At 43.7% G+C, this 27,324-nt stretch overlaps 1 protein-coding gene across 2 annotated transcripts in view; it reads right to left on the reverse strand.

Annotated features, from left to right (window-relative positions):
• The window catches only part of BACH2 (BTB domain and CNC homolog 2), a 188,665-nt gene that overhangs the window by 98,730 nt on the left and 62,611 nt on the right, over nucleotides 1–27,324 (reverse strand). For both annotated transcript variants that reach the window (XM_084284252.1, XM_084284253.1), the window contains one exon: nucleotides 4,642–4,750. The gene's annotated coding sequence lies outside the window, so the exon portion shown is untranslated. The remainder of the gene's footprint in view (nucleotides 1–4,641; nucleotides 4,751–27,324) is intronic.

Raw genomic sequence — 27,324 nt, forward strand, 5'->3', positions numbered from 1 at the left:
GCAGCCTACCAGATGCGAGTCATGACAGAGTCATGACATCTCACGAAAGGACCAGGATAGAGAGAACCGGTAGCAGAAAGACGTCTGGGTGAGTATGGGTCTGAGAGGAAGGCTGGGGAGATGTTTCTGTGGCCACAGAAGGACTGAAATGTGGCAGGGATGGGAGGACAACGCAGGTCCCAATGAGGAGGATCTCTTATTAACCCTGGCAACACAGAGAAAGGCAAGGATCAAGTCAAAGGAGGCTTTAAGAAAACAGGGACAAAAAAAATGGGAAGGCAGTAAGAAGATGGGAGCACAGAAAACATAAAGAGCTGTAAAGAGAAAACAAAAAGTGAATATGGTCTGAATGTGTACTTTCAAGATCTCATCAACGGCTGGAGAAGAGCATTAGTAAGAGGAGAAGAAAAACAGTGTACAGGGCTCCACGCCCTCTTCCCAGAGAAAAATAATTCCTGTAAATGCTGAGAAAAGTTTAACTATCAACCCACAAGAGATAAAAAGGACACATCAAAAGGCATGTGACTTGTCATTTCTGATTCCTTACTCAGAATTAGTATCGGCACCATGTGAGATTCATATCAAAATCTCTTAAATGAATATTGCCTATCAGGGGCTGAGTGGAGGAACAGAGAGACTGAAGGCCAGCTGTAGTGCTGGGCTCATGGGACACCCTCAGCAGATCCAACATAAACCTTGCAAGGTGGCCAAGAAGGTGATGGCCAGCTCCCTTGCACTGCCTTCCTCAACTGCGCAGGGTCACCTCTAGTAACCTCCTGAATAGGCTCAAGTGTTCTCCAGTTTCTTTCTTACACACAACCATATTTAAATGTCAAGAGATCTCTGTGTAACTCAGGAGATGACAGAAGCTGCGTTTATGATCCAGTTGGGTTTGTGTGGGTCGTGTGTGTCAAGTAGATAGGAATGACTCAAACTATGAAGAGGCAGACCGTGAGGAGAAAGGCGAGAGACAGGGAATATTCCAACTGCCTGCCGCTGCACAGGGAGAGCCAAACTCCATGAGAAACATGTCTGAAAGACCCAAAAAAAGGGAAAAAAAAGCAAACACCTTCCTAGATTTGGAAATCACTTTCTCTACTCCTAAACAAACAAAATGCAAAAAGCATGGGCAATTCTTCTCTGTCAGGAAGCTCATCCCACTCATGCAAGTCCCTCCCAGGCTGTCCCTCCCCATTGCAACATCCACGTCTTTCAGATGCACCAGTAGGCTTCACCTTCCTGACACACCTCTGGAAGGGAGGAGGATGATCTCTGTTTTAAAAATGAGGAAGTTGGTCATGGGGCAGATGAAGGAGGTTGCCTGAGAACACACAGGAAACCTGTGACTAAGGCGGGGAACTGAACCCAGACCATGAGTTCCAGCTGGGTGCCCCGTCCAAGCTGGGTGGCCAACAGACCACCTTTTCTACCGGGGCTTTGAAATTTAAGTTTGGTGTGTTTTTTAATTAATGTGTCATTTGTCTAGCCACTACGTTTCATTTCACTCACACTTCTGCTTTGTGGAAGCTTTTTATTCTGCTTCTTTTTTATTTTGCCTTTAAAAAACCCACAAGTGAACCTTAAACAGAATTTAAACTTCACTATTTGGTTTTCTCCCCTACCAACATCAGCCTCTCTCTAGGTCTCAGTGTTCAGTGTCCTTTGTTTGTGCACCCTGCGCTCATAATTATGGCTTGATCAAAACGTATCACTGATTTTCAAAAGGAGATTTCTTATTCACAGTTTCAAAGAATTACAGCAAATGCTTACTGCGAACAGCAGTGTTGTGAAGCAACAGACCAGACCTGGTGGGAAAACCAGAGCAAGGAGATGCACAAAAAAGGTAAGTTCCAAAGTAAATGCTCCAGTGCTGCTAGGAGTTACATCAAAATGAGCAATCAGCTGAAGAAAAGCTACCAGTAAGCCAACGCATGAGACTGCCTAGAATGTTTTAACAGTTAGGCTAATGAATCACTGTGTACATGTGAGCAATGTTCTTACAGTCAGGGTACTGCAGCTAACTAGTCTCTCTGATGGGTGAGAACAGTGTCTCTTCCATTGTCATCGCGACCTGTGGTTTAATTGATATTTGAAAACCTCTAAAGATCTTCCAGTGAAAGGCAGGTAACATACATTTCGAAGACAAAATTCTGTGGTATTAGTATTTGCAACAAGTCAAACCATTATTTCATGAAATAATTCACACTGGGTGAAACACAAGAAGTTTCAAGACATGGAGAAGAAAAAAATATCAAATTTCCACTTGTGTGTAATAACTAACATAGTAAGAAAGAAAAAAAGACGACAGACATTTGTGAGAAAATGCTGCAAAACCACGAACTTTCAAAAGTGCCCAGAATGCTATTTTCAGCTCATGTGGATGCAGCCCAAACTATCTACAACTAACCAAGGTGCATCAGAAGAATGTCATCATTCCACTTCCACCACAGCGTCATTACCTTTTGCCCATTATTCACCCAACTCTGTCAAACCATACAAAACAACCTAAGACTTTTATACTTCAAGCAGCTGAGCAGCTGCAAAAATAACCCTCTAAAAATATTTAATACTTAGTCCCACTCAGCAGCTGGAAAAACAATTACTGATTGAAAAATTCAGTGCTTGATATTACTTAATAGATGGGGAAAAACTATTCCTGAATCATAATTAATGTTTTTTTAACCATTTAAAAGCATGCATCTGCTGTTTGAGGCTTCACAGAGAGACAATATGTGGCTTTCTGGCACCATTAAACACACTAAAGCAGTTGAATTTGAGGGACGTGAGGCAGAAAGCCATGGTGGAGTATGGAATCCTTCAGGGACTTGGTATAACTGAGACTGCACAACTACCTCAGTAGCATGCACCCTGGGACACCAGGTCTGAACCCAGCCAACGACTACCGCAGGGTAAATTAAATAAATGCAGAGCTCCAGCTCCTGGTGCCACAGGGATTCAAACACCGTGACACACGATGAAAGAAAATACAGTGGTAACAGCAATAAAATGAGGCTCCCCTCAAAATGGCCACAACGCTGACAACGGGGCCTGGTCACAGTGGGGCTTCCTGCTGGGAAGTGCTGCGCCGCCATGTTGGAGGAGACCAGAAGCTCTTGTGACACCCAGAGGTGCCAGGCACCTGCCTCCCCTGCTGGAAACTCCACTGGCTTGGGTTGGGGCTTACACTGCAGAAGCAGACAGACCGTGTCCAGGCAGAATGCCAGCCAAAACCAAATTTCTGCAGAATTTTCCCCAAGCAACTCCCTGACTAACTGTCCACTAGCCACATCAGAGGCGTCGCACCCTGGCAGCAACCATGCCCTTTCTAACTCTTGTTCACGTCCACCCATCTTGAATCAAGCTGAGCAGTTGCCTGGTAGGCATTGAGCGATGATGAAATGGCAGTCAGGGCACCTGGCAGAACTGAGTCAAGGATTTTTGTCACGCACAACCTCACCTGGGAAGGATCCAGGTGTGCCAGTTGACTACACTGAACAGAAATCCAGAAATAAAACCTATTCCAAAAAAAGCTCTCAATTGCTTTACCACTTGGGTTCAAGGACTCAATGTTGGAATTAGCACTTTTTTTTCTTTCTTTTTAAACAGGTTTATGTAAAGCAAATGTAACCTGTAGGGAATATTTTGCAAGGTGCTAAGCAGTTTGAGCAACCTGTATAATGTCCCTAACTGTAAGTGACTTGAGCCCTGAATCATTCATGCTCCTGCCCTTTTTCTCTGAAGTGCCTGTATTATCAGGGGCCATTTCAAGGGAAATACACTTAAGTCATAAATACCTCTCGTATCAGGATAACCTGCCTCATCAGCGGCAGAAAAACAAAGGCAATATAAAAAGAAATAAAATGGTGTAAAATTTCATGTCACAAACACACCTAAATGGATTATACTTTCAAAAGTAACTGTATAAAATGGCATGATGAGGTTTTCTTGGTGTACTTCTTGAAGTTTTCTAGGACGATGTTACTAACTTTAAGAGTAACCATATTCCCAATGCCATGTCGATGCACTCAATGCAAGTGGCTCTTAATCTGAAACTGGGTCTTGTTCATTGACATATGCTCATTATGGAGACAGACAGCTGACCAAATTTGCTGCCGTTCCCAGTACACTGAGGTTCCCTACCCATAGCGACAGCATGTTGGTAGACACAAACCAGTGCTCTTTTCAGATCGGTTAGGGCACCTATCCATGATGTATTTTGAATTCAGATAGGCAGATCACAGTTTATGACCCAAAGCTAAAATGCTGAAGCACACAAAGGCAGGCAGGGATGAACACTATAAAACCCATGTATGCCACAGAGTGAAATACTGCACCGGCAAATGACAAAATAGATCAATATATACTTTGCCAGATTTGTTTCTAGACTTATAAGTAGCTGTCTATTCTTGGAAGTGTTTAGGTACTGTGCTGTGCAGTTTTTAAGCAAGTCACCAAAAAGCCTTTAAAGGATTTTCGATAAATGCTTCAGACATGGCAGTCTGAAGCTCATGTTCTCATGGGCACTGCTACTGTCTAGTAGATATTAGTAAAACTATGAAATTATAAGGAACAGTCAAAACATCCAGAAAATGCCCCCAAAATAATGAAACCATTTTATGCTGCTTTTGAAAAAATACTTACTTACAACACAGTTCTGGAAGTGATTTCCAAGCAAGCCAACTGCTGCTTTAGACAGTTTACTGGATGGTGTGGCTCAGCTCTTTCATACAAGAAGCACCTACAGTTATATCTGGAAAAGGAAATAAAACCAAAATTCTTTGTGAGCAAATACGCAAATAAAGTCATTTTTCTTTCTAAAACCATAATCAGGTTAAAACCAGCTTTAGCAGGACTATATGAAATTCTCATGCCAAGCTTCAAGTGTGTTGTCCATTTACAGGAACAAGCACTGAAGCACAGTCAAAGCCGACCTAGGAGGCTGGAGCTGAGAGCAACCGTGCTTTGAGAACAAAAACATGCTGAACGTATCAAAGCAGCGAACAACCTGGCGCAGCTGTTTTTCTCATCTAGTTCTACTTGAAGCATTCTCAGGAAACGCAAAATGAAATACTGGCGTTAGTGTCAGAAACCTAGGTAATTTCAGCAGGGCCAAGAACTCCAGGCACCAACTTCTTTTTCTCTCTTGAGTGGGTGTTCACTTGTAAGTTTTAGACATGTTAGCAATTCAATGACTGAACGAATTAATGTTCAACTTAACAGTCATTGTTAGGCTGGGAGGTTATTACTGCTTGTTCTGTTACAGTGACAGATTAAAATAGGTTTGTATCTGAAAAGTTGTTTTCCACAATACATATTCCCTGACTTTTCGTACCAAATCATTTTCTTCCATCACGTCAACCCCTATTGTGTGACCCATCACTGTGAACTCCGCCACAACGGCTGGAATGGGCAAGGAGAAACACCACGGGGACAGACGAGGAAGAGATGGAGCTCAGCTCCTGCTCCTTCTCTTTGGGCTGCCATCTTCTTTTCTCCAAGCATTTTATGTCGCTTATACGAGACTTCTCGACAAAGGAGCACACTCACATTTGCAGGCCATGTTCTACTTTTAAAGCAAGCAAACAAAAGCACAACCCAAAAGCAAAGAGAGGGCTTGACTTCATCCAGCTACCTAGTGAACAGAGGAACCTGTTCACTATCAGGCACTATTTCCATGCACAGGATGGAAAGTTGTGATTTCCCAAACCACAGACAGGCAGGATCTTATCAGTGGAAAAAGCAAGCACCAAATTTCAAGGTTGAGCTGACTGGTATGGAAGAAGAAAAAAATACCACTACATGTCTAATTTTTGCAGACTCAGATCCATTTTGTACTAGTAAATGAGTTTTCATCCTTCCCTCCTTCATTTTTTTTTTTTTCTTTCAGGGTAGATAGCAAGCTGCTGACAACTCACACTGTACTAAGAGCTGTTCACACCGCACAAAGTGTTTACCACTCACAACTGATGCTAAAAATTAATTTACAGCACCACTACAGAAAGCTTTGACAAATTGTCATGTGTTGACACAGTCATAAGTTGTTGGTTAAAAAAAGTAACACTTCCCTCTTCTGCCACCTCATGTTTGAGATCAGGGATGGGCACATTATGCAAAGTTTGAGGGTTTGTAAGCTTCACAAATGTTTGGGCTTCACAAAACAAGCTAGGTTGTGAAACTTTTTTCTCTTACAGTTAGGCGTGTGTTTGTTGCTAAAAAGACTCTAGTAAGAAAAAAAAAATATCCTTTCTCATCTACCAAGATCTGTGTGTTGTGCAAAACCAGGAGAAAAGGCTGTAAAATAAATAACCCTGCACGATAGTTGTTCTTCCCATGTGAACGATAAGATCAGACCCGTGACAAATACCCAGCTACTCAGAGCTGCAGACACCACCCACCTACTGTAGAAAGGAAAAAAAATATATAGCTGCAAGTAAGAGTTTTAATTGTTCTCAGCTGTCACACAATGTTATCTTAAGTGAACGCATTTATTTCTCAATTCTTCTGTATTGCTCTATAAGAAAAAAAAAAAAAAAGAGCAGTGGTGTTCATCAGACAAGGTCCAATTCGATTTCCGTGTACTCAAGATAGTAACCATTAGTCAGCACTTGTGCCCGCAGCGGCTCTTAAATTTTAACTCCTCCTTTTCTTGGTCAGGGCAGGATAAATAACCTGTCTTGTTTACACAGCAGAATTGGTAATGGACACAAAGGCAGTTTTGGCTGAAAGGAGAAGTGTTTCAATAGTACTGTGCTAATGTAAAATGTTAGCCGCACCCTGGACTAAATCACGGCTCAGAAACAAGGCTACGGCTGGGGTGAACCATAGCAATGGGAGATAAGCCAGGCATCCACTTGGTCAAGGTAAAATGACCTGAAGTTATCTTCATCTTTCTTTTCTCCTAAAGTTTATCTTTAAGCTGCCCAGCACTTCTGAGAGCCATCCATGTGAAGCCAAGCTGACGTACTCCGACGTCAGTAACAAGCAGGACGTGAAGACTGCCAGTGGAAGAAGAAAGGAAGATAAGCTGGGCCCTAAATCAGGCAGGAGTTGGAACACTAGAAATATTTAGGGCAGCATGACACAGCACAGAAAAAGACTGTCAGTCAAGTGGGCTTCATGGGGAGCACTGAAGTGCCACGTTTTCCACCAGCAATCTATCCTTCCAACACTGACAGCTCTCATTCAACTCCACCACCTTCTGCAGCACACACTGAGCAAGAATGCGAAGGAAATTCATTCAGGAAATTAACTTTGCAATACAAGGAATTTATTTCCCTCACCCCCCTCCCCCCAACATTCATACAAAGGGGAGATGCTTTGAGTGGTTCCTGACCCCTGAAGAAAGGCAACTCTGTACCTTCGTGGAGGTGATCCACTCACCCTACCCTGCGCCTGCAGCAGTGCAAGCAGTGACGCCTGTAATTTCTCTACAAAACCTGAGGTGCGTAATCTCAACCAAAAGGAGCTCCTGCAATACATTAAGCGGATGAAATTTCATACAGACTCCTCGCTTGCTCACACCTCACACACCTTCTCTGAACTTTTTTTTTTTTTTCTGCTAAAATGCAGAAATCTCACACCGCACTATTCGACTGGCTTTATTGCCAGTGAAACCAATACTGTGTGAACTTGCTTTTGAGACCTTGACTTCACATTAGCGGTGGACTAACACAGCGATTTTTGCACAACACACATGTAGAAAACTGGTAGCTCCCCATGGACCTACTCGGGCTAGCAGAAAAGCAGCACATGTCCCAGTACACAGTTTCTTTATGACCTGAGATGTTACTCTGAAAAATGACACAGATTACTCTCTGGTACATCTAATGGAAGCAGAGACATTTACGTCATTGCACTCAGGATGGACATTATCTCGTGCTGCTGATTGGAATGATATCATTCATGATTAATTAGCTTAGATTGATGTACATTTAGAAAAGCAATCAAGAGGCACCTCCTGTCCCCCATCGATAAAATCTTGCAAAATCTCATGCAGGAGCACACGCCTGCTTTAACCAAGGCAGGGCCAGTGCAAGAAAATCAAGAAGGGTTCAGCAACTGGGCAGTGCAGACAGGGACACTCCTGTGGCCTTCCTAATCCACACCTCTGTGCTGCCCTTCAGGTTTTGGCACGGGGAGGATGGATGGCAGTGTCTTGGCCAGTCTACATCCCACTGCTATTTGCATGGTGTTAGAAGATAGCCACAAAGATGACGCTCAGCCCATCAAGCCCTCACCAAGATTTCAAAAGTAGAAGGGAACATATGAATCTGTCCTGCTCTCTTGATGAGTAATGGTTGGACTTGATGATCTTAGAGGTCTTTTCCAACCTAAATGACTCTGTGACTCTATGACTCGATGATGCACAAATGTTGCCGAAGGGGTGCAATAAAAAAAAAGTGCAATAAATAAACTGAGAAATGAGTTGTATTGACACTGCCTGCACGTGATGCAGACTGAGTGACACCACATCTCTCCCTAGAAAGGAAAAAAAGGAGAGGTGCAGCTATCTTGTTCCCTGGGCACCACTGTTCCAGCCAGTGAGGGCAATGCTGGGGTTTAAGCTGGACCCTCCTCTCCCAAAGCAAGAGATGTCAGTGGCTACGACGTGGGTAATTTTCCTGTCTCTGCTCTGCACCCGTCTGTACATTGCTGCAAAGGTCACCGCGTCATATCTGTTACACTGAGGCCTGCCGCCCACCAGCAGGCAGGGAAGCAGCTTATCTGGGCAGCCTGGCAGGACCTCTTGCGAGCACTTGGGTGAAGGGGAAAAAACCTTGCAGCTTTCTACAGTGTGGGGGCTTCAAAAATAGCTCCAGTTCTTAAGAAGGGACTGAGATGCTCAAATTACCTTGAACTGAAAGGATCTCAACCTACACCAGCTCTGCTCTGCAAAGCCCAGAGACATCACTCCCTTTCTGACTCTCCCTCCCCAGTGTGGGAGAGCGAGCGCTGGGAAGCGACAGCTCTGTAAGCATGAAGTGGTGGGGAACAGGATCAGATCTTCCTTCGTGCCTCTCTGGAGCACACCTTAAGCTTCCAGACCTCTCAAGCAGAAGGAACCTGGTGGCTCTGTGAAGAGAACCAGCATCCACGTTTCCCCTTTTGTGGGCTCCATCAAAAAGGCAAGCACCCCTCGGGAGGCAGAGTGGGAATTGTCTGCCCCCTGCACAGAAATGTACCCAGACACATGCACATGGGCCTCCCTCTCCTCTCCCTCTCACTTTAAGCCTTTTTCTAACTGCATACATTACTGTATTTTTTCACAACTTTCTTAGCATTACATCTGTTGTATGCTGCGTAACAATCAATGCCAGCATTATCTATAGCATTAGCAAAGAAGCAAAACATGTAATTCATTGAAATAGGACTCTCTTCTTCCCCAGCTCCTCATAGCCATTTTTGGCTATGTTAAATAAATCCATCTGCTTTCCTGCTTGACTTGAATCTACTGTGATCAAACCTTTACCAAAGCTAGAAGCATTTTGTTTCTAACGAATATATTCCCATGGCTGCTCCCAAGTCAAGACTCTGCTTCTGGCTTAGACAATGTCATACAACTTTTATTGTAATGCAATGCTTACAAACAAATGAACTTTAAAATTCAGTTAAATGACAACACTCAGCTGAGGGACTCTGGAGGCTTAGCTATCACAGGAGCAAAAATCACTCTTTGTATTGCTTTTGTAGAACTGACAGTAGGATTCTCTGGATGTTTTTGAGCCACCTCATGCCAGAAAAATAACTAGATAACAAAGAAAACCTAGAGATATAGGGTTTTGTGAGACCTTTAGCAAAAGTGTTTAAATCAGACCATTTTGGTTAGTACATACTGAAATTCTCAGATCTACGTCATGTGGTGCCGCCTTGCATATGCAACCTGATTATGAGCCAACAGAAGGAACCAACTCCAGAGATCAGAGATTGGTCTCACCTGCCAAAATACAGCACTGCAGCTGTATTTTTATTTATATACAGCTTTTCCTGACCTTTCCATCCCCAGCGACTCCCACAGGAGAAAACATTGCAGGAAAGGTACCAAAGAAGTTAACTGGTAGCATGATTCATCTTCTACCCCTGCTGATAAAGACAACTCAATGAAAAGAAGAACATATGCTCCATGTCCTCTCAGGTGTGCTCAAGGAGCAAAGTGGTGGGACACTGCAGGGAAAACCTCTGGCACTTACCCCCAAAATACAAAAGAATCCCAATTTCAGGAGTTGCTGGCCTGCTGTGAGGACATGTTCAACACACTGTCAGACCAGCAACACGGCCGCTCATGTTCAACAACAAATGTTGAAGAGGCGTGTGGGTATATGTGAAGGTTTCACTCAATCCTAAATCAGTCCAGTTCCTGTCTTCCCAATGGCTTCCCTCACCATCAGAAATGCTTTGGTTTGGATTTTAGTCAAGTCTGGTTTACAGTTCTCAAATTCAGCTGTTAAAAAAAAACCCCTGCTGGAAAGCCTTACTCATTACGCAGCCTTGCAAAAATTATTAGCTATGTTACAAGGCATTTCCCTTTGGGGACCAGAAAGGGTGAAGAAAGGGGATGGAGAGTGACAGTCTGTGGTTTCTAATGCAGCAGCAAGAAAATAAATAAGTAAGAGGAATACAGGATATAATGTGTTTACATTTGTCAAAACAAGTTTCCTGGAGACAGTGAGGGTTCATGCTGCTGAGCTGTCACTTCTGCTAGAAACTGCTGCCTCATGCTATCGGGAGGTCAGTCACTGACCTACTTTCTGATAGAACTGAATTAATTTGCTACTTCTGTACACAAACCTTTTTTTTTTTTTTTTTTTTTTTAAAGGGATACTCAACAAATTCTTTAGAAGTTGCTTTTTAAACCAGCTTGGAGCTTCACCTAATGGTGTGCAAGGACATTATGCTCCCTGGCATAGGGCCCACTATGCTCGGTCTGCTTATCCTTTTGGAAAAATCCATACAGAATATTTTTAATGAGTTGACACAACAAATAATGTCTGTCCTTTTTGAACTCTTACATTACACTAACACTCAAATGCTTGCGATATAACCTATTACAGACAATAACGGAGGACGGCACTCAAATAATGCTGTTCTTTGTCCAGGCTGCTCCTGAAATAGATGCCTACTGCAACAGGATTAGCTCCCCAAATAGACAGATGCATGACATGGCATATTTATAGGATTAAAACACATGGTTATTAATAGGAAACAAAATGAGTAGGCGAAACTTTTAAACTAAATACCTGTTGATCCGATCATCCCCTGCACAGAGCCACACAGCAAACATCTGCACTCACTGGGAGACAGTGGTCCGTCAGGAGCTCTTACACTACAGCATTATACTCAGAAAGTGAAGTGACAGAAGTAGGAGCAAAAGAGGTGGCATCTGCCTGCATGATTTGCTTAATGGCTACATGGACAGAGATCTAATGGCATTACAACTAACACCTGCATCAGGCCTCTCAGGCAACCTGTTCTCATACTTCTCCATTTTCCACCTGCAATGTGAAGATAAGGATCTCCTCCAAATGCTTGGCTTGGTTAGTGCTGAGACACTGGGGTAGAGACTTGCACTTTACATTCCCCAGGGTCCAATATAACAATAAGGGAGGTAGTACTGACTACCAGACAATTGCTAGTATCAAAACAGATTTATGATCACTTGAGTTCTTGGACTTGATGAGGCTGATGTTGCCAAAGATAACTATGCTAAAACTAGCACCTCCAACTTCAAGTGCATTTCTGTCAACCTTTTTAGCTTTCATCTCTGCATATTTACAAGCCCCAAATCTGAAGTTCAAATAAATCCAATAATTCACTCAAACCCACCAGGATTTGAAAACATTAGGGAAGTGTCAAGATGTCATCGAGCTTGTTCTGCAGAAAAGAGTACTTTATAGTTTCAGAAAGAAATAGACAAGGGAGCTATTTAACGAGATGGTGGCATATTGAAACATGGAGAGATAAGTAATTAATAGCTACCTTCTTTAAGTGAAAACTTTTCTGAGTGAAAGATCAGTTTATATGAAAAACTACAAGTCAATTGCTGCCATTTTGGGTGGATAAGAACTGTCACACGTTAGCATCTCCATTACCATGAAGAGTTTTACTCCTCTGAAGCAACTCACTAAGCTCTTCACATAAAACAGCAAGTGGGAAGCAAGGAACTAACAGAAGGAGATACCAAAGAAATGTCGAAGTTCACAACTATCATTCTAAGGAAAAATGTTGTAAGAAATCCATGAAAGTGGAGGAGACTCTCCCACGAAACGTTAAAGCTAAGGCAACAGATTCATTTTAGTCCCTAGGTGAAAGAGCAATTGCATGACTGTATAGACACCATCACTGGGATTCAGAACATTGGCCAAATAACTTCTATAGGTTGGTACCTCAAAACATTTTCCTATTAAAAAGGTCCAATATTCTACTAGGACGTCATTTGATTCAGAACCCTCTTCACCTTCGTGTGCGGGTTTCTTTACTAAACTTCTATACAGATTCCAGTTGAATGCATGGCACCATAAAATAAACAAAAGGGGAGAAAGGGAAAAATAGTCATGCTCCAAGAAATAGGAAGTATAAATTCATTAATTAAGCATTTAATTCTTTTTTATCTCTCATGTCTGCCTCCACAGTTTAAAGTCTCTCTTGGCAATCAACCAATTTTGGGATTCACTGCTGTCATGCAAATCATGGCAGTACTTTAGCTAAAAAGGCACTGTCAAACATAATGAAGTTTTCCTTCAGCTTGTACCCACACTGGTGCTGCACACAGCACACACACGACTTCGGAGAACTACCTGGTGAGGTGGGATATCGGGCTTTACCTACATGAGCTCACAAAGACTGCAACTTGTCAGAAGTGGCAAGGGCACAACTGTTTCATCTAGGTCATTGGGACCACATGCCATAGGAACCATACCAGAGTGTCATTTATTATGTTACCACTAACACCCAGTCTGCTTTGAAACATATTTGAGAATTTTCAGTCATTTTCTTGCATTTTCTTTCCAACCTTGCAACCACAAAGAAGTCCATCTGCACACACCTCAAAGACACACTATAAATATGGAAAAATTTTCCAGCACTTCCCCACTACGGCTCAACTTCCTTGCTGAACCAGGGTCCCCATTCCCTGTCCCGCACCCAGGGCTGCTGTGCACCAAGCCCAGGAAAGACACGCCTGAGGGGTGCCAAACTGGGCACATCTCTCTATTTGGTGTTTTAACACCTTGCTTTCACACTGGTCCTACTGCAATTGGTGTTGCAGTAGGGCAAGGGTAAGTGAAGCAGTCCAGTACGCTTGAGGAGCATTTATTATAAGGCTTTCCAATACATAACGATAGGAATCTGCTGACTCAGGTGAAGGTGGTGCTGATGTCCTCACTATAAACTCCATTTACAATGCACATTTGGCTGCTTCCCCTGACCTCATAGAATCCCAAAATGGTTTGGGTTGGAAGGGACCTTACAGGCTATCTAAATCCAACTCCCCCGCCATGGGCAGGGACACCTCCCACCAGAACAGGTTGCTCAGAGCCCCATCCAGCTTGGCCTTGAGCACCTTCAGGGATGGGGATGGGACTTCTTCCTGCTTCACCCATCCCCAGAAAGCTGTGGCCTGGTGGCCGACACTCCTGCTGCTTTGACTCCCAGCAGCGAAGGAGGCCACAGGCTCTGTGGGTAGGGACCGTTGCCCTATGTTGAGGCAGCACGGCCCACTCGGCCTCTGGGCAACGCTGCAATGCAAAGGGCGATAACCCAAATGCTAAAGAAGGGCAAATACTCAGTCCTGGAACAACAGCATGCTTTAGGCTGAACACCTGGTGGCCCACAGCTCGAAATAGAAATTTGTGTGACAAAAACTGTGTGACATGAAAGTCTGTAGCAAAAAGAAACCCAGCAAGCTGCGCTGCTTAGAATCTCATTTTCCAGCCCCTGGTGAAGTCCAAGCAGCTCAAACAAGGATCTGTAACATCGCTCTATGAGTAAAAGCTATTTTAAACTAATTTTGGCAGCTACCAGGAGCTGTAACCAGGATGCCTTCCAGCGTTTTTCTGAAAGCGACTGCTGGCCAGCAGCATGTCGGGACAGCCGCTGGCTCCGTAAGGGAGGTGCCGACACCTCCTCCGCCACCCAGACAACGTGCACGGGGTTCCTGCGGCCCAGAGCCCGTCCACACAGCTCCTCGGACAGAGGAAGAGTATCATCGATAAAACCTAGACTCTTCCAAGTTCAAGAAGTTCCCCTTCCTTAAAATGAGTCTTAGAGAATACCTAGTAATGAGCTGCAAAGTCCTTTTTTTTATAGGCGCTCCCTTGAGGTGACCCCCCGTAACACATATCCACTTTGTCACTTCACCTTTCCAAACTTAAGACGGTAAAACAGCTTTTACAACTGCACGTGATCATGACACTTCTGAAGTATAAAAACATCTTGTGTATTTTTCCATTTTTCAACAGAAACGAACATCCCAACCCAGGCATGTGGACTGTGATATCCATTTGCTACCATTTCTGATCCTGGCCACTTCTGCACCAGCCCCCAGAGACACGTGAGCTCGAGGCAGCTTCCACAAATGCCAGCACACCCCGAATGTTGTGGGAGCACAACTTGTCATTGAGAAGGCCCTGAGGCAACACAAAGCTCCCATCTCAGCTTCCTACCTGAGGATGTGTGGTCAGAGGACAAGGTGAAGCCTCATACCACACAGTATAGGCTAGAATGCATTAAACTTAGTATTTACGGAGAGGTCTACAAGAACTAAATGCCATTTTTCCAATGCGCACCACAGGAACATGTGCATCATGAGAAAGGAGTGGTGTAGTGCATCTGTGTTGGATGGAGGGAGGGAAGGAGGTCAAGTAACACAACTTGGAAACAAAAAGCAGGATAATTTTATGTGGAGATGGCACTGCAGGAGGGGAAGAGGTTTTGTTTTGCACAACCACAGCAAGGCCTCTGGGGACAGCCACGTGCAGGGGAGCGAGGGGGACGGGCAGGAACACTGCTCACATAGCTTTGCTGGCAGAAGATGAGGTGGAGGTCATGTCCTTCCTAAGAAAACTTCTGCCTGCACTATCACCCAGGGCAAGAGTGGCTGTCCTACAGAGAAAGAGCAACGCACTCGCTTGGTCAGCCTACGCGACCCAGGGCTGAGCTTATGGAAAACAACAAATCCCAGGAAGCGAGGCTGCTCCACGCAAACCGGACACAGACAGACTGCAGCAGCTGAGATACATAACCAGAGTGACATAATGTTCGAAAATATTTCTGTGCTTACTAAGACAACAACAAACTGAACCCTGATGCTGTATTTTGGGCACAATAACTAAAGCTATCTTTAGACAGGGAAATGAGAAGTATGTGCGTACAGATGTTCCAGCACGCATGAAAAGCAGAGAATTGGAAAAAGCGCCGACTTCCAAGGCTCATAAAAATGCTTGCTGTAAATAAGGGTGGGAATAAATACACCAGGCAATGCTGAATCAAAACCTAAAAGAGCAGGCAAGAAGCCAGCAGTTGGTCACGGACCGGTCAGGTTTAATGGCTGAACGCTTCCCTCAGCTTCTCTGCTTCTGATGGATTTTTTGCAGGTATTATTCCCTTCTGTTGACCCTCCCTACGTTTTACTCCTTCTGCCAGCTTTTTCATGCAGCTTTCTGACTATCTCACTTTTGCAGATCCTCTCCTGGATGCGTGATTGAAGCTATAAATTCACATCTACACATCTGTAACAAAAATAGTTTTTCTAAAAGCTATTCTTCTTCCCTATCAATGGTGACACAAATGATATAGAGTCACCAGCAATTCGGGGGTCTTGCTGCAGCTTTAAACACCGACCAAGACAGAGAGTAATGCTCTGTCTCACAAGGAAAACAGCAATAATGGAACTTTTCGCTTTTTCTTTCTTTCCTTTTTTTTTTTTTTTTTTTTCTTAATATAAAGCTGTTATTCTTGGAATCATTTCTATTTCTGAAGAATTGAAAAATACAAGAGGTAACCTCAAAGCTCTTGCCCCATGGAAAAACTATTATTTCCTAAAGCAAAACATAATTATCACCTCTCTCCAGAAAAAAAAAACTTGGAGTCCATTAAGAGAGGGCAGATCTAATATACCATGACCACTGCTCAGCTAGTAGTAGTAGAAAGAAGAGGGTAGCAACTAACAAAGTACAATTTACACATCCCTTGAAAAAAAGTTCTCTAAGTAGGACATTAAAGATAAGGACAGATGCTTCCATATTTGCTTATGACCGGGCCCTGCTTTTAGTAGAAAAGCATTGTACTAGCGGCAGGGTGATGGGCAACCTCAGAAAGGAAAGCAAAAATGCACCAACAAGAACAAAGACAGTTAGCAGAGACTGATTAAAAAGAAAAAGCAAAAGCAAAAGGGGGGAAGTGTGGCAGATGGAGAGTGCTCGCAGAGGAAGCTCGCTCATACTACAGAGTATTTGGACATTTTAAAGCAAAGTCTACCCACAGTGAGCGCCTCTGTTAGCCTCCAGGAGAGCCCAGGAGCTTCTCTATTTGCACCCAGGAAAACATTGCTCTGCTTGCAGCAGGTGCATGGAGCCACCACGACCACGGCGTGACAGCCAACCCCTAAAAGGATGCCCATATTTCTGCTGTTGTAGGGGTATTTGCCATGATCCTTGTTAAGATTTTCACACCTAGCAAAGCCACTACTGGTTTTAATGAAATTCACACACACACACACGGTGCTTGGAGAGAGGGGGTAAAAAAGAACATGAAATGAAAGTTCAGCTTCTTTCAAATAAATTTGTTAGCAGGTTCATCATCATTTTCTGACAGAATAATCTTTCCATGGTGAATTATTTCCACTGGAAAAAATAGGAGACCAACAAATTGCTGGATATAATTTGTGCCTTAAATAATAAAGCAATTAATGGCATTTTAGCAGGAACACATTCTTCTCTCCAGAAATAAAATCCGTATTTCATCTCATCTAAATTGCTTGGTCAGCTTCAAATGAGTGCAATATAAATCTCTTTCCCATACTGCTCCTGTTATCTATGATAAAGAAAAGAGACAGAAGGTAATCCTGTGTTCTGTATTCACTGACACATCATTTTCATGCTACACTACACTGTAATTTATTTCTAATGGGATAAACCTCTTGTAGTCTTCCCGCTTTGTTCCGACACACATACATCCCCAACTGGCACTGAGATGGCGGGACTGGCAGGTGCAGCACCCAGGGACCATGTTCTGTGGAATTATGATGTCTGCTGCACATTTCAGCAGTGCTACAGCTGTGAAAATAAACAGATAGACTGTATAATTAAGGTATGCTTTTATTCTTTCCCACCCACTGCCTCCTGAAAGCAACGCAGTCAAAGAATTTGACAGTTTTCAGTACTTCTTGTAATTGCAAACTAAACTTTTAATTTTGCATCTAATCACTTTGAGACAATCCAAAAAGACACGTGGAGCTGGAGGATTTTGAAGAACGTGGAAGTCAAATGAAACCGAGAAATGCTTACAATCTTATCCGTAACAGAGATACCACTTAATATGAATGAAAATATCTTTAAGCTCTTTCTCCTGTCCTGACCAAGAAAAACACAAGAAATAAGCAAACCAATGTATGAAAATCACACTGGTGCTCTGAAATGCTGCAAAGGCTACTTGTATTATTTTTGTTTAAAAACATTTCCCGCATGATTTAAGAGAAGAAAAATGAGATAAAACCCTTTGTTTTAGGTTTATAAAAGTTGTCTTTGAATTAAAAAAGTCTGGACTTTGGGCCAAATGGAGGATACCAGTTATTGTTGATCCAATCCTGAAAACAGCTTGGTACAAACAGAAAGCTACCGAAGGTGCTTCTGCAGAAATTAATGTATTTTTAGAAAACATAAATGTTTATTTTTAAAACTTTTTTCCTGTCAAAATGTGCAAGACTACCACAGAATACTTAAATCTGCTGCTAGTTAATAAAAAATATTATCAAGCACCACAACTTAAAGAGAAAAGACTCTCAGGATTACTGTGCCTTTCACCCCATCTCTCTACTTCAGCTCATCAGTATACTCACATACACAGTGCATTTTGCAGAGTAACCTAAAATATTAGATAATTAGCCATTCACTACTTATCTAGCTAATTCGGTGACCCTGTCGCTCCAGCAGTTTCCAACAGGATTAATCTCATGTGATTCAGATGCAGTGATGCAGTGACTTACGGCCAAGACAACCATCTCTCCAGATCTCCTTCACAGGCGATGCAAAGTGACAGTCCCTTCCAGGGCACACTTCACAGCCATTTCAGGTGCCCATCTTAGAGGAGGGGAATGAACCCCTTCCCTGCCTACAGAAAGGCTGAACTGCTGTGCTGTGGCTGTGTGTACCTGGATAAATCCCGCTCTAATGCTACAGCAGTGTGGGGTGAAGCCAGGGAAGGAGAGAGGAGAGTTGGGTTCGGTCTCCTGAATCCTGGTTGCCCACAACAGTGGTTCAGCAGCTTGGCCAGCTCCAGCTGCAGCAGGCTCCTTGGTGCACCCTGAGCCTCAGGGCAGGATGGTGGCGGCAGCAGCCAGCCTGCAGGGGAAGGCCAGCAGAAATCTAACACTGCTTCACACTGCTTCTCTGCGCACATTACGAATCTGCCCTGCTAGCTCTGGTTTACCAATAGTTCATGCTTCAGAAATTTGACAAAACACCCCAAAGGCTAACTCCTGCTGAACTCCATCCCTGCTGCCACCATCAATTTACATTACGGCTTCGTTCCGGGGCCGTATCTGCAACCGCTTATGCGAAGGGCCCGAGTGACGTGACTGAGCCGAGCGGTGCCGGCAGAGCTGCTCGCCTCTGTGCCGGGTCACAGGGGACAGCAGCGGTCTCGAGGCGGCTGGCTACCAGTTAACAGGGCTTCCAGCTGGGATCCTGCAAGCCGAGCTCCCTGCAGAAGCCGCCTCGCCAGATGCTGCTGTGCCTCTGTGGAGCCGGGGAAGCACCCAGGCATCTGGAGCAGCCCCCGAGCAAGCCCTGGGGTCTTGCAGCAGGCCTGTGCTGTATCCCTCCCCTACCTGCAGGGCTCAGCACCAACCCCTGATCTGATGTCAGCTCCTGTGTTCCTCTTCTCATCCCAAACTCCCTCCTAAATGCAATCCAGATGAGCTCCTTGGCATGGGTAATGTGTGCAGCGGCTGCCCTGACTATCTGAAGCCCCGTTCAGCAGGCGAGTTTAAAGAGAGCGCAGAATCGTTTTAGATAAGACTGCTCTTCACTGTGGTTGGAAAGGGACTCCCTTATCACACTCCCAAGCTCGTACTCTGGTTTCTGAACTCCCCTTGCGAGAGCGTAACTCACACCTATGACGACGCAGGAAAATGCTGTGCTTTTATTTAGCTGCTCACGATGCTTATCACTTCTTGCAGGGAAAACGCATAACCTTGAACTCAGATCTTGGCTGACAAAGAAAAGAGCTTACTTTGCCACCCGGCAGCTCTAGGCATGAAGGATGGCTACAGGTTAGGTGCGTGGGGCTGCTCTGCACAGACCAGGAGTCACAGGGCTACAGAGAAAGACCCCTGGAGGAAGAACAAGGAGGGCTACGCCACAGACCAGGTGTGAGTGGTCGTAAATGCCCATGAGGCATGTGCAACTAGGCCAGGAGGACGAAATTCAGCAGGAAGATGTTGGGATTCTTACTGGGAGCAACTCCATGCCGGGGAAGTCGGGTTTAGGCACTGGGCTGGGGCTGGGATCGCCTCACCTCAACCCTGTAAAACCAGGGTGGGTGAAAAGGCTGGTGGGCAGAGCACAAGCAGAAAATTAAATAAACCTCCTCTATCTTCAATTTCTGACCCGGAAAAATCTGCTCGTCATCCAGCAGGCCAGCGACACTGCCAGTAGGAATGGAAATTATGGCTGCTTGTACACTAGCGAGGGGGCAAAGGAAGAGCAGCAGGGGTGAGCTTGCACAATTGGCCCCGAAAGAGGAGTGCAAACCACTTTGGTTGTGATACACCACAAGGTGCAGAGCTGCACTGACAGAAGCACAGAGAGCAAACAGGGGCTGGTAGCATTTCTATGAAAGCAGAGCTTACATAAAAGAAACAGTTAAAAAGGTTGAACAGCTGAAGTGCTATTTGTACAAATGAAGAAAGCCTAAATAAGAGTGTTTTATTTTCATCCCCACGTTCTACAAAGCAATCTAAAACTCGCTAACCTAGACCATGTTTTGTTACTGTAGTAACTGCCAGCACTTGAAACACCAAGCTAAAAAACACAAAACTGCCTTGTCGAACACGCAAGCGCCCCATAACTGAGGAAGATAAGGTTTAGCTTTCACGTCCGAAGACGGTCTGTAGCTACAGCCACATCATCTAAGGTCACTTTTAAATAAAGCTACAAGCAACTGCTTTGCTCCCACAGCAGCCCGTGGAGCACGGGCTTTTTTCCTATTTCCACAGCAACTTGCTTCACCTCCTAGTCCCTGCAGACAGCTGTGAAACCAGAAGAAGTAGTGTGCTGTCCACTGTTCCTAATTAAAATCCCACAGTCTTGTGGTCAGAGAGGTCCAGAGAATCAGTGGGGTCATGTAATTTGCTCAAGGGCAGACAAAAAGCACAAGAGACCAGAGATGACGGATCTTCTGGCTGGTGTGTGCGATGCAGCACTCTGCCACTGTGGCCAGGAAAGCAGTCACTGGGAAGCTCCAGTAACATTAAACACTCTACATTTGCAAAGCAGAAAACACCACATAAGTCCTGTCCGCTCAAGTGAACCAGGAGTAACTTTTTTCCAAATCCTCCTTGCAGCTGCAGATGTTGCTCTGGAACCAAAGACGGCTCCTCCGCCTGTGCCTATCTTTAGCCAGTCCGTAGTTTTTCTGTATCACTGGCTGCCAGTAAGTTTTCACACTCCAAGGAATATCTGGTCTGACCATTTGTGTGTTCCTCCAGCTGCTCAAGAGCCCATCTGCTCGGACAGGCTTCCTGGCTTTGTGCTCAGCACATGACCCAAGTGTTTCCACCGCTTACCCTGGGGAGCTCGGGGAGCACAGTGCTGCTGAAATGACAGATCTGTGACAAATCCACTCTGTCTGCTACCCAGGATTTTGCCCAGGTATTTACTCCTGGAGGCACGAGGTGTCTGCCTTCCTTTGGTGAGTTTCCAACGCTCACATCCACATGTTAAAATGGAAATAACATCTGAGTGGAAGACTCATAGTTTGGTCTTTAAATTTATATTTTCAATGACTAATTTTGTTTAAGTTGGTAAACGCAGCTGTTGCCTTGCCAGTTGGTGACATTTCCTTTTGGACTTCCCCACTGGTTCGCGAGCTTCTGCCAAGTCATGTAAATCGACTCATTCCTTGTATTCTTTTGCCTTTTTATATATGCTTCAGTTGGGATTTGCAGAAGTTCTCCTGAGATTTGTTTTTGTAAGTAATTACTAGTCCTGCAATGCTAGACAGTCTTTTGGTCTTTATTTACATGTTTTCTGAATTGCCACTTAAGCATGACATGCTCAGGTTACTGCATCTAACCAATTTCACTACATTACATCTAGCTGTGTGTTTTTTCATGGTGACTTGGTCATGTCAACACCAAGTCAACAACAATCGTAAAGAGGTGACAGAATGTGTATCTTTTTTACATGTTTTATCTTTTTTACATTGTGTTATCCAAAACGAATGATTCACTGGCTCTCCACTTATTTCAACGGTTGAGTTTGTCAAGACTTAGCAATTATTATAAATGCATACTTGAAAAGAGTAGATTAATCTCCCGAAAAAGGTGATAAAAATATGGGCACCACCACCCCTAAAAAAAAAAACACAAAGAACTGCATCATACTGGCAGATAATCTGCCACAAGCTAAATAACTGGAGAAATCCGGCCATTCTTTTATCTCCTGAATTGAAACGGCTGAGCTGAAGCTAAAAGAGAAACAATTAGATTTTTTTTTCCACGACGGTACCACTGAACGCAACACAACTTCTCTTCAACTGTTTAAATTGCTTATGTCACCCTTATTTTTTTTAACCGGAATACAATTTTACCATCTTTTCTTTTTTCCATATTCCCACATTTCTTGAAGAATTCAGCAGTTACTCCTTCAATAATTTTTCTGTAACCTGGTCTCTACCTGCAGCTCCTCCAAATTTTCTGTTTCTCCTGTCTGTCGGTACGCTGTGTGCATCTCTAATTCTGCATTTTCAGTTCCTTTAGCAGTCACAGGCACTCCTTCTGTCGTTGTCCCTTTTTTGCTGTCGCTAAAGAGTTTCTCCTTGTTAACCTCAGACAGGCCCATTGGGTGGTGGCAACTTACCTGTTGAGCTCATGCAGACAACAATGAAGGCGATAGCTTTTTCAGCAACTAGGTCAGCTTCTTGGGCAAGGCTATCCGTTTTATTTCTCTTGTGGCCCTCTATTCTTGTTCTGAAATTGACTTTCCTGCTGCTTTTGCTGGCTGTATTCAAACGCCTGCTGTTGGCTTTGACATTCCCACCCTTTGAAATACACTTGCTTATTCACTATTTGGGTTTGCTTAGCGGAAAACCAGTTACATTTTTAGCAATCTAAGCTTTGTTCACTTGGTAGTAACAACAAAAGAAAATGATTTTTTTTTTTCTTTTTGGTCCTGTCAAAAAAATAACAATCACTTCTACTGCATGCTCAGATCTGCTGAAGATATGCGCCAAGTTTTCCTCTAATACATTCAACCCACAACAATTCCACCGATTGCTTTAGGGACATCTGTACATAGCAATGCCCACGCACCAAGAAGAGCCTTGATAGCAGGCAGAGTTCTGCCAGATCCCATTTTATTGCTTTAGAGACAGAAGATGATGCTTGGCCATCAATTCCTCCGTTCTATCATCATCCCTAACCCCGACGAGGAAGTCTCCCCATTAGTAAGCAGATGTCAGGCTGAGGAATTTGGTCCAAATCTGCTGACAGCTCTTATCTCATCATAGTAGTTGTCTGTTGGTAACACTGTATAATTGTCATTTCATGTACTGTGTTTGAAATCTAGTTCAGAGCAATCGACTGCTAATTGGTTCCCAGTCTATAAGCTATTTTTCTGCCTTGGAAGTCATAATTAATGCTACTCCCTCTGAGTTATAATCATCTTGCTTCATGAATATATTATAGCTTTGTTTTCATTCTTACATTGCTCTTTATCAATTCCTGGTCACAGACATTTTGCTTACTCAAAGGATTTTACTTAATGTATTCGGCCATCTCTTTCACCTGCACCTCGTTTGTTGCTGCAGCTTTTGTTCTAGTGTTCCAGAAACCTACTTTCTTTCCTTTTTTTTTTTTTTTTTTTAAAAAAAAACTTTCCCTGAAGAACCTCTCAGATGCTTGCCTGGCTCACAGTTTTCACCAAAGCAGGTCGTTTCATTTCACCCGAGACAGAATCTGTTACTTCCCTGGCACATGCTTTGCTGGAACAGCTATCTTGCCATCTTCCTATAATTTGCCTGTTTTCCAACGACAGATTTTTGCCTGTAGCTGAACCCCAAACACAGAATGTCTATTATTGCTTTTCATCTCAACCATGTCATTTGGCCAGTTTGGTTTGGGTCATGAGGCTACGCAACCTCACCCTACTGGGTTAGGCTGCAACCTTGGTTTAGGTAATACCCATGCACTGCCAACTGCTAAGGAAACACAACAGTTTTCCTGTCACCTACATACTAGTTGATAAGAATGCTGCAAGATTACAAGACTGCAGAGTACTCACATTTTACAGTAGTAACAGCAGCCATTTCAGTACCTGGCTTAAAAAAGAAACCACATCTTATATCTCAAAACAGCTGCGTGCTGTTTCCAGAGCTGCTGTGTATTTTTTGTGTATTCTTCAGCACGACATTTTGTATGTGTCCCTCCCTTGTTCCTTCCACACTAACAAGTTACTAGTTATTATCACTCAAATCTTATGCAGGTTCACATTAGGACTCCCTAAATAAAACGAAACACAGAAACTTAACACCTGCCAGAGCTGGGAGAAAAAATTAAGACATTTTTTTTGGCTACTGAACTAGCTCATATTCTTCTATACTTATGGTGTTATTTGGTTCAGCAGATGGAGAATGAAAAGGAAGGTCCCTTTTGCCAAAAATTTATACTACCTCACGTGAAAGATGTTATCTATGCTTAGGTCCCATGTGACAAAGTTGTTCTGAACTTGACGGTGGATAAAATGTAAGAGAAGAGCAGACTTTGCACTGGATGGTCAAAACAGAGACCTGAAGTATTAACATTCAAATATCAGTGTTCAAGAAGGAGCTCAAATGGGCTAGCAGTGGTGAAAAGCATAGTAGTTCCTCAGTGCAAAAAGACCAGTCCTTTAGGGAGAGAGACTCCATAGAGGGGAGAAATTTAACCCAGACTACCAGTACTTGGAACTTTTTAACTTGCTTTTTTGGAATAAAATGGTGGAGGGTACAGATTGACCAAATGAGATTTAGGAGCTAGACCAAATTAGGATGGTAATGAACTGCTATGTAAATCTGCAGGATAGCCAACAGACTAGGTCAGTGCTTGAAAAATCCAGTCCATGTGACAAGTGAAAATTTGGGGGTACAAACAAGCCATCCTTCTGGCTTCTATTCAAAACATTTTTACAGAGCAAAGAACTCCTGCAGCTCACTCCTTCTACTGTATTAGTCAGAGGAACTGAACTGGCACAGGCTCCACTGTCTGTCACAGTGTCCTTCTGGACAAAACGTCCAACATACAGCTAGAGAAGTACACGATACAATGGGTGAACAGTTGGCTGGCAGATCAGGCTCAAAGGGTTACAGCAAATGGGGTTAACATCAGGCTGGCGACCAGTAACTAGTGGGGTTCTGCAGGGCTCCCTTCTAGGGCCAGTTCTCTTTAATGTTTTCATAAATTACCTGTATGCAGGACTTGAATGCACTCTAAGTAAATCTGCAGAAGATACCTAATCTGGGAGGAGCTGTTGACTCCCTTGAGGGCAGAGAGGCCTTGCAGAGAGATCTTGACAAATTAGAGAGCTGGGCAATCTCCACCTGCATGAAATTTAACAAGAGCAAGTGCCAGATTCTGCACCTGGGAAAGGGCAACCCTGGCTGTATGTATGAACTGTGGGACAAGAGGTTGGAGAGCAGCCCTGCAGAAAGGGACTTGGGGGATCTGGCTGAAATCAAGTGGAATATGAGCCATCAGTGTGCCCTGGCAGCCAAAAGGGCCAACCATACCCTGGGTGCATCCAGCATGGCATTGCTAGCAGGTCGGGCGAAGGACTGTCCTGCTCTGCTCTACACAGCTGCACCTCACCTTGAGCACTGCGTGCAGTTTTGGGCGCCACAGTATAAGGACATACAACTATTAGAGAGTGTCCAAAGGAGGGCTACAGAGACGGTGAAGGGTATGGAGGGAAGATGTATGAGGAGCAGCTGAGGTCCCTTGGTTTGTTGAGTCCAGAGCAGAGCAGGCTGAGGGGAGGCCTCATGGCGGCCTGCAGCTCCCTCACGAGGAGAGCGGAGGGGCAGGCGCTGAGCTCTGCTCTCTGGAGACAGTGACAGGACCCGAGGGAACGGCATGGAGCTGGGACAGGGGAGGGTCAGGCTGGGGGTTAGGGAAAGGTGCTGCACCCAGAGGGTGGTCGGGCACTGGGACAGGGGAGTGGGCACAGCACTGAGCCTGCCAGAGTTCAAGAAAAGCTTGGACAATGCTCTCAGACACTTGGTCTATTTTTTTGGGTGGCCCTGTGTGGAGCCAGGGGTTGGACTTACTAGTCCTTGGGGGTCTCTTCCAACTCAGGATACTCTATGATTCTGTGATTACACCTCTATAGCCAAAATGAACACTAATTGGAACAAGGATTTGAAAACAAAAGCTGCAGCATTATCTACACTGGGGTTGTGATCCTTGCCACCAGTCAAATCAGTGAATGGGGTAGGAGACAAGGTGGGAAGAGGGAAGAAGGAAAAATTAGAGTTCAGAGTTAAAAAAAAGGGTCTTCTAGTTAAAAAAATTAGATACAAAGTGCTATTACCTGAGATATTCTGAAATAATTGTCACCCTTTTAATCTCATCAAATCAATACAGAAGATACAAACATGGAAGGTGAAGAGGAGACATTCAGGAGAACACAAAAATTGAGATGACTGAATGATATTCATGGGTAGCCAGCTCTTTAGCAGCACAACTACAGACTGAGCAGGTGTAGCCAATGTATAGCTTGCCTTAAAAAAGCCAAACCATCCTAATTTCAACTCATCTTGTTAACACACGAATATTCATGTAAAGGCTAAAAAAAACAACACGGGACCTGTGTTGTGTTAAAATCCTCAATACCCACTTCTTGTACAATCCTGCACAACTTCTTTGTGTCTTAGTTTACACACATGCAGAAACTGTGCATGTTGAAACAGGTGTCTGTAAAATGAGCCTAACTAAAATTTGGTGGTCAAAGTATTGTACAGGTAAAACTCTGAGAAGACTTATGTAATTTTGCCATTTGTGGTTTTTGGATCTACCATTCCTCCCTAGAAAATACAGCTATGTACAAAGAGCATAAAATGCACCCTCTGTTTCTGAAACTGAAACACACCGGCACTGATTCATATCAAGACTTTAAAATGCCGTAAGCAACCTCTTAGATTTTCTGAAGCATGGATCATTGCTTTATGGAGTTACTCGCCATTGAGAAAGCGAGATTAGCAAGAGGATACACACGACAGTTGATACCTGTCTGTGCTAACTCCCTATGAAGACTCAATGAGAGAGCTTTTGATGTACTTTTTTTTTTTTTTTTTTCTGGCAAAGAGCAGGTGTCTGAGTAAATACAGGTGTCAAAAAAATCTGTAGCTATTAAGTCTCAAATTAAGAAAAGAGGAAGTTTAAGGAAGACTGAAATGACTATTTCGGATTCACAAGAGAACATTTAGCTTCTCTTACTCAAAGTAATTACAATACTGCTTCATTTGCTTTGATTATGAATTTTAATTTTGTGATACCTACCTTTCTTTGCTTGGCCTCATAATGGCTAGACAACAAATCTGTACATAACTCTGCAGCAGTTTCGTTTTTACATCTTGACAACTAGCCCTCTTTGACAGAGAAATGTTTAATATTATCTGTATGTCCAGATAAGTTGGGATATCGCTGAAATGCTCCATAAAGATCAGATTTGTTGTCACAGCTTTTGATTTTATTGCTTGAGAAAAAGCGTGCAGACACTGAAGGACGAGAAGCATCTGCCCAAATAGGACTTGGCCCCAATCCCTGCTCACAAAAGCAATCACTTGAGATACTTTAACTGGTCCACTTTTGCAGCTTTGTCACCTGCCATTACAGCACGTGCATCACCACCACACAGG

The sequence above is a fragment of the Netta rufina genome (genome assembly GCF_964035555.1).
Source record: "Netta rufina genome assembly, chromosome: 3".
In the NCBI taxonomy this organism is placed as follows: Eukaryota; Metazoa; Chordata; class Aves; order Anseriformes; family Anatidae; genus Netta; species Netta rufina.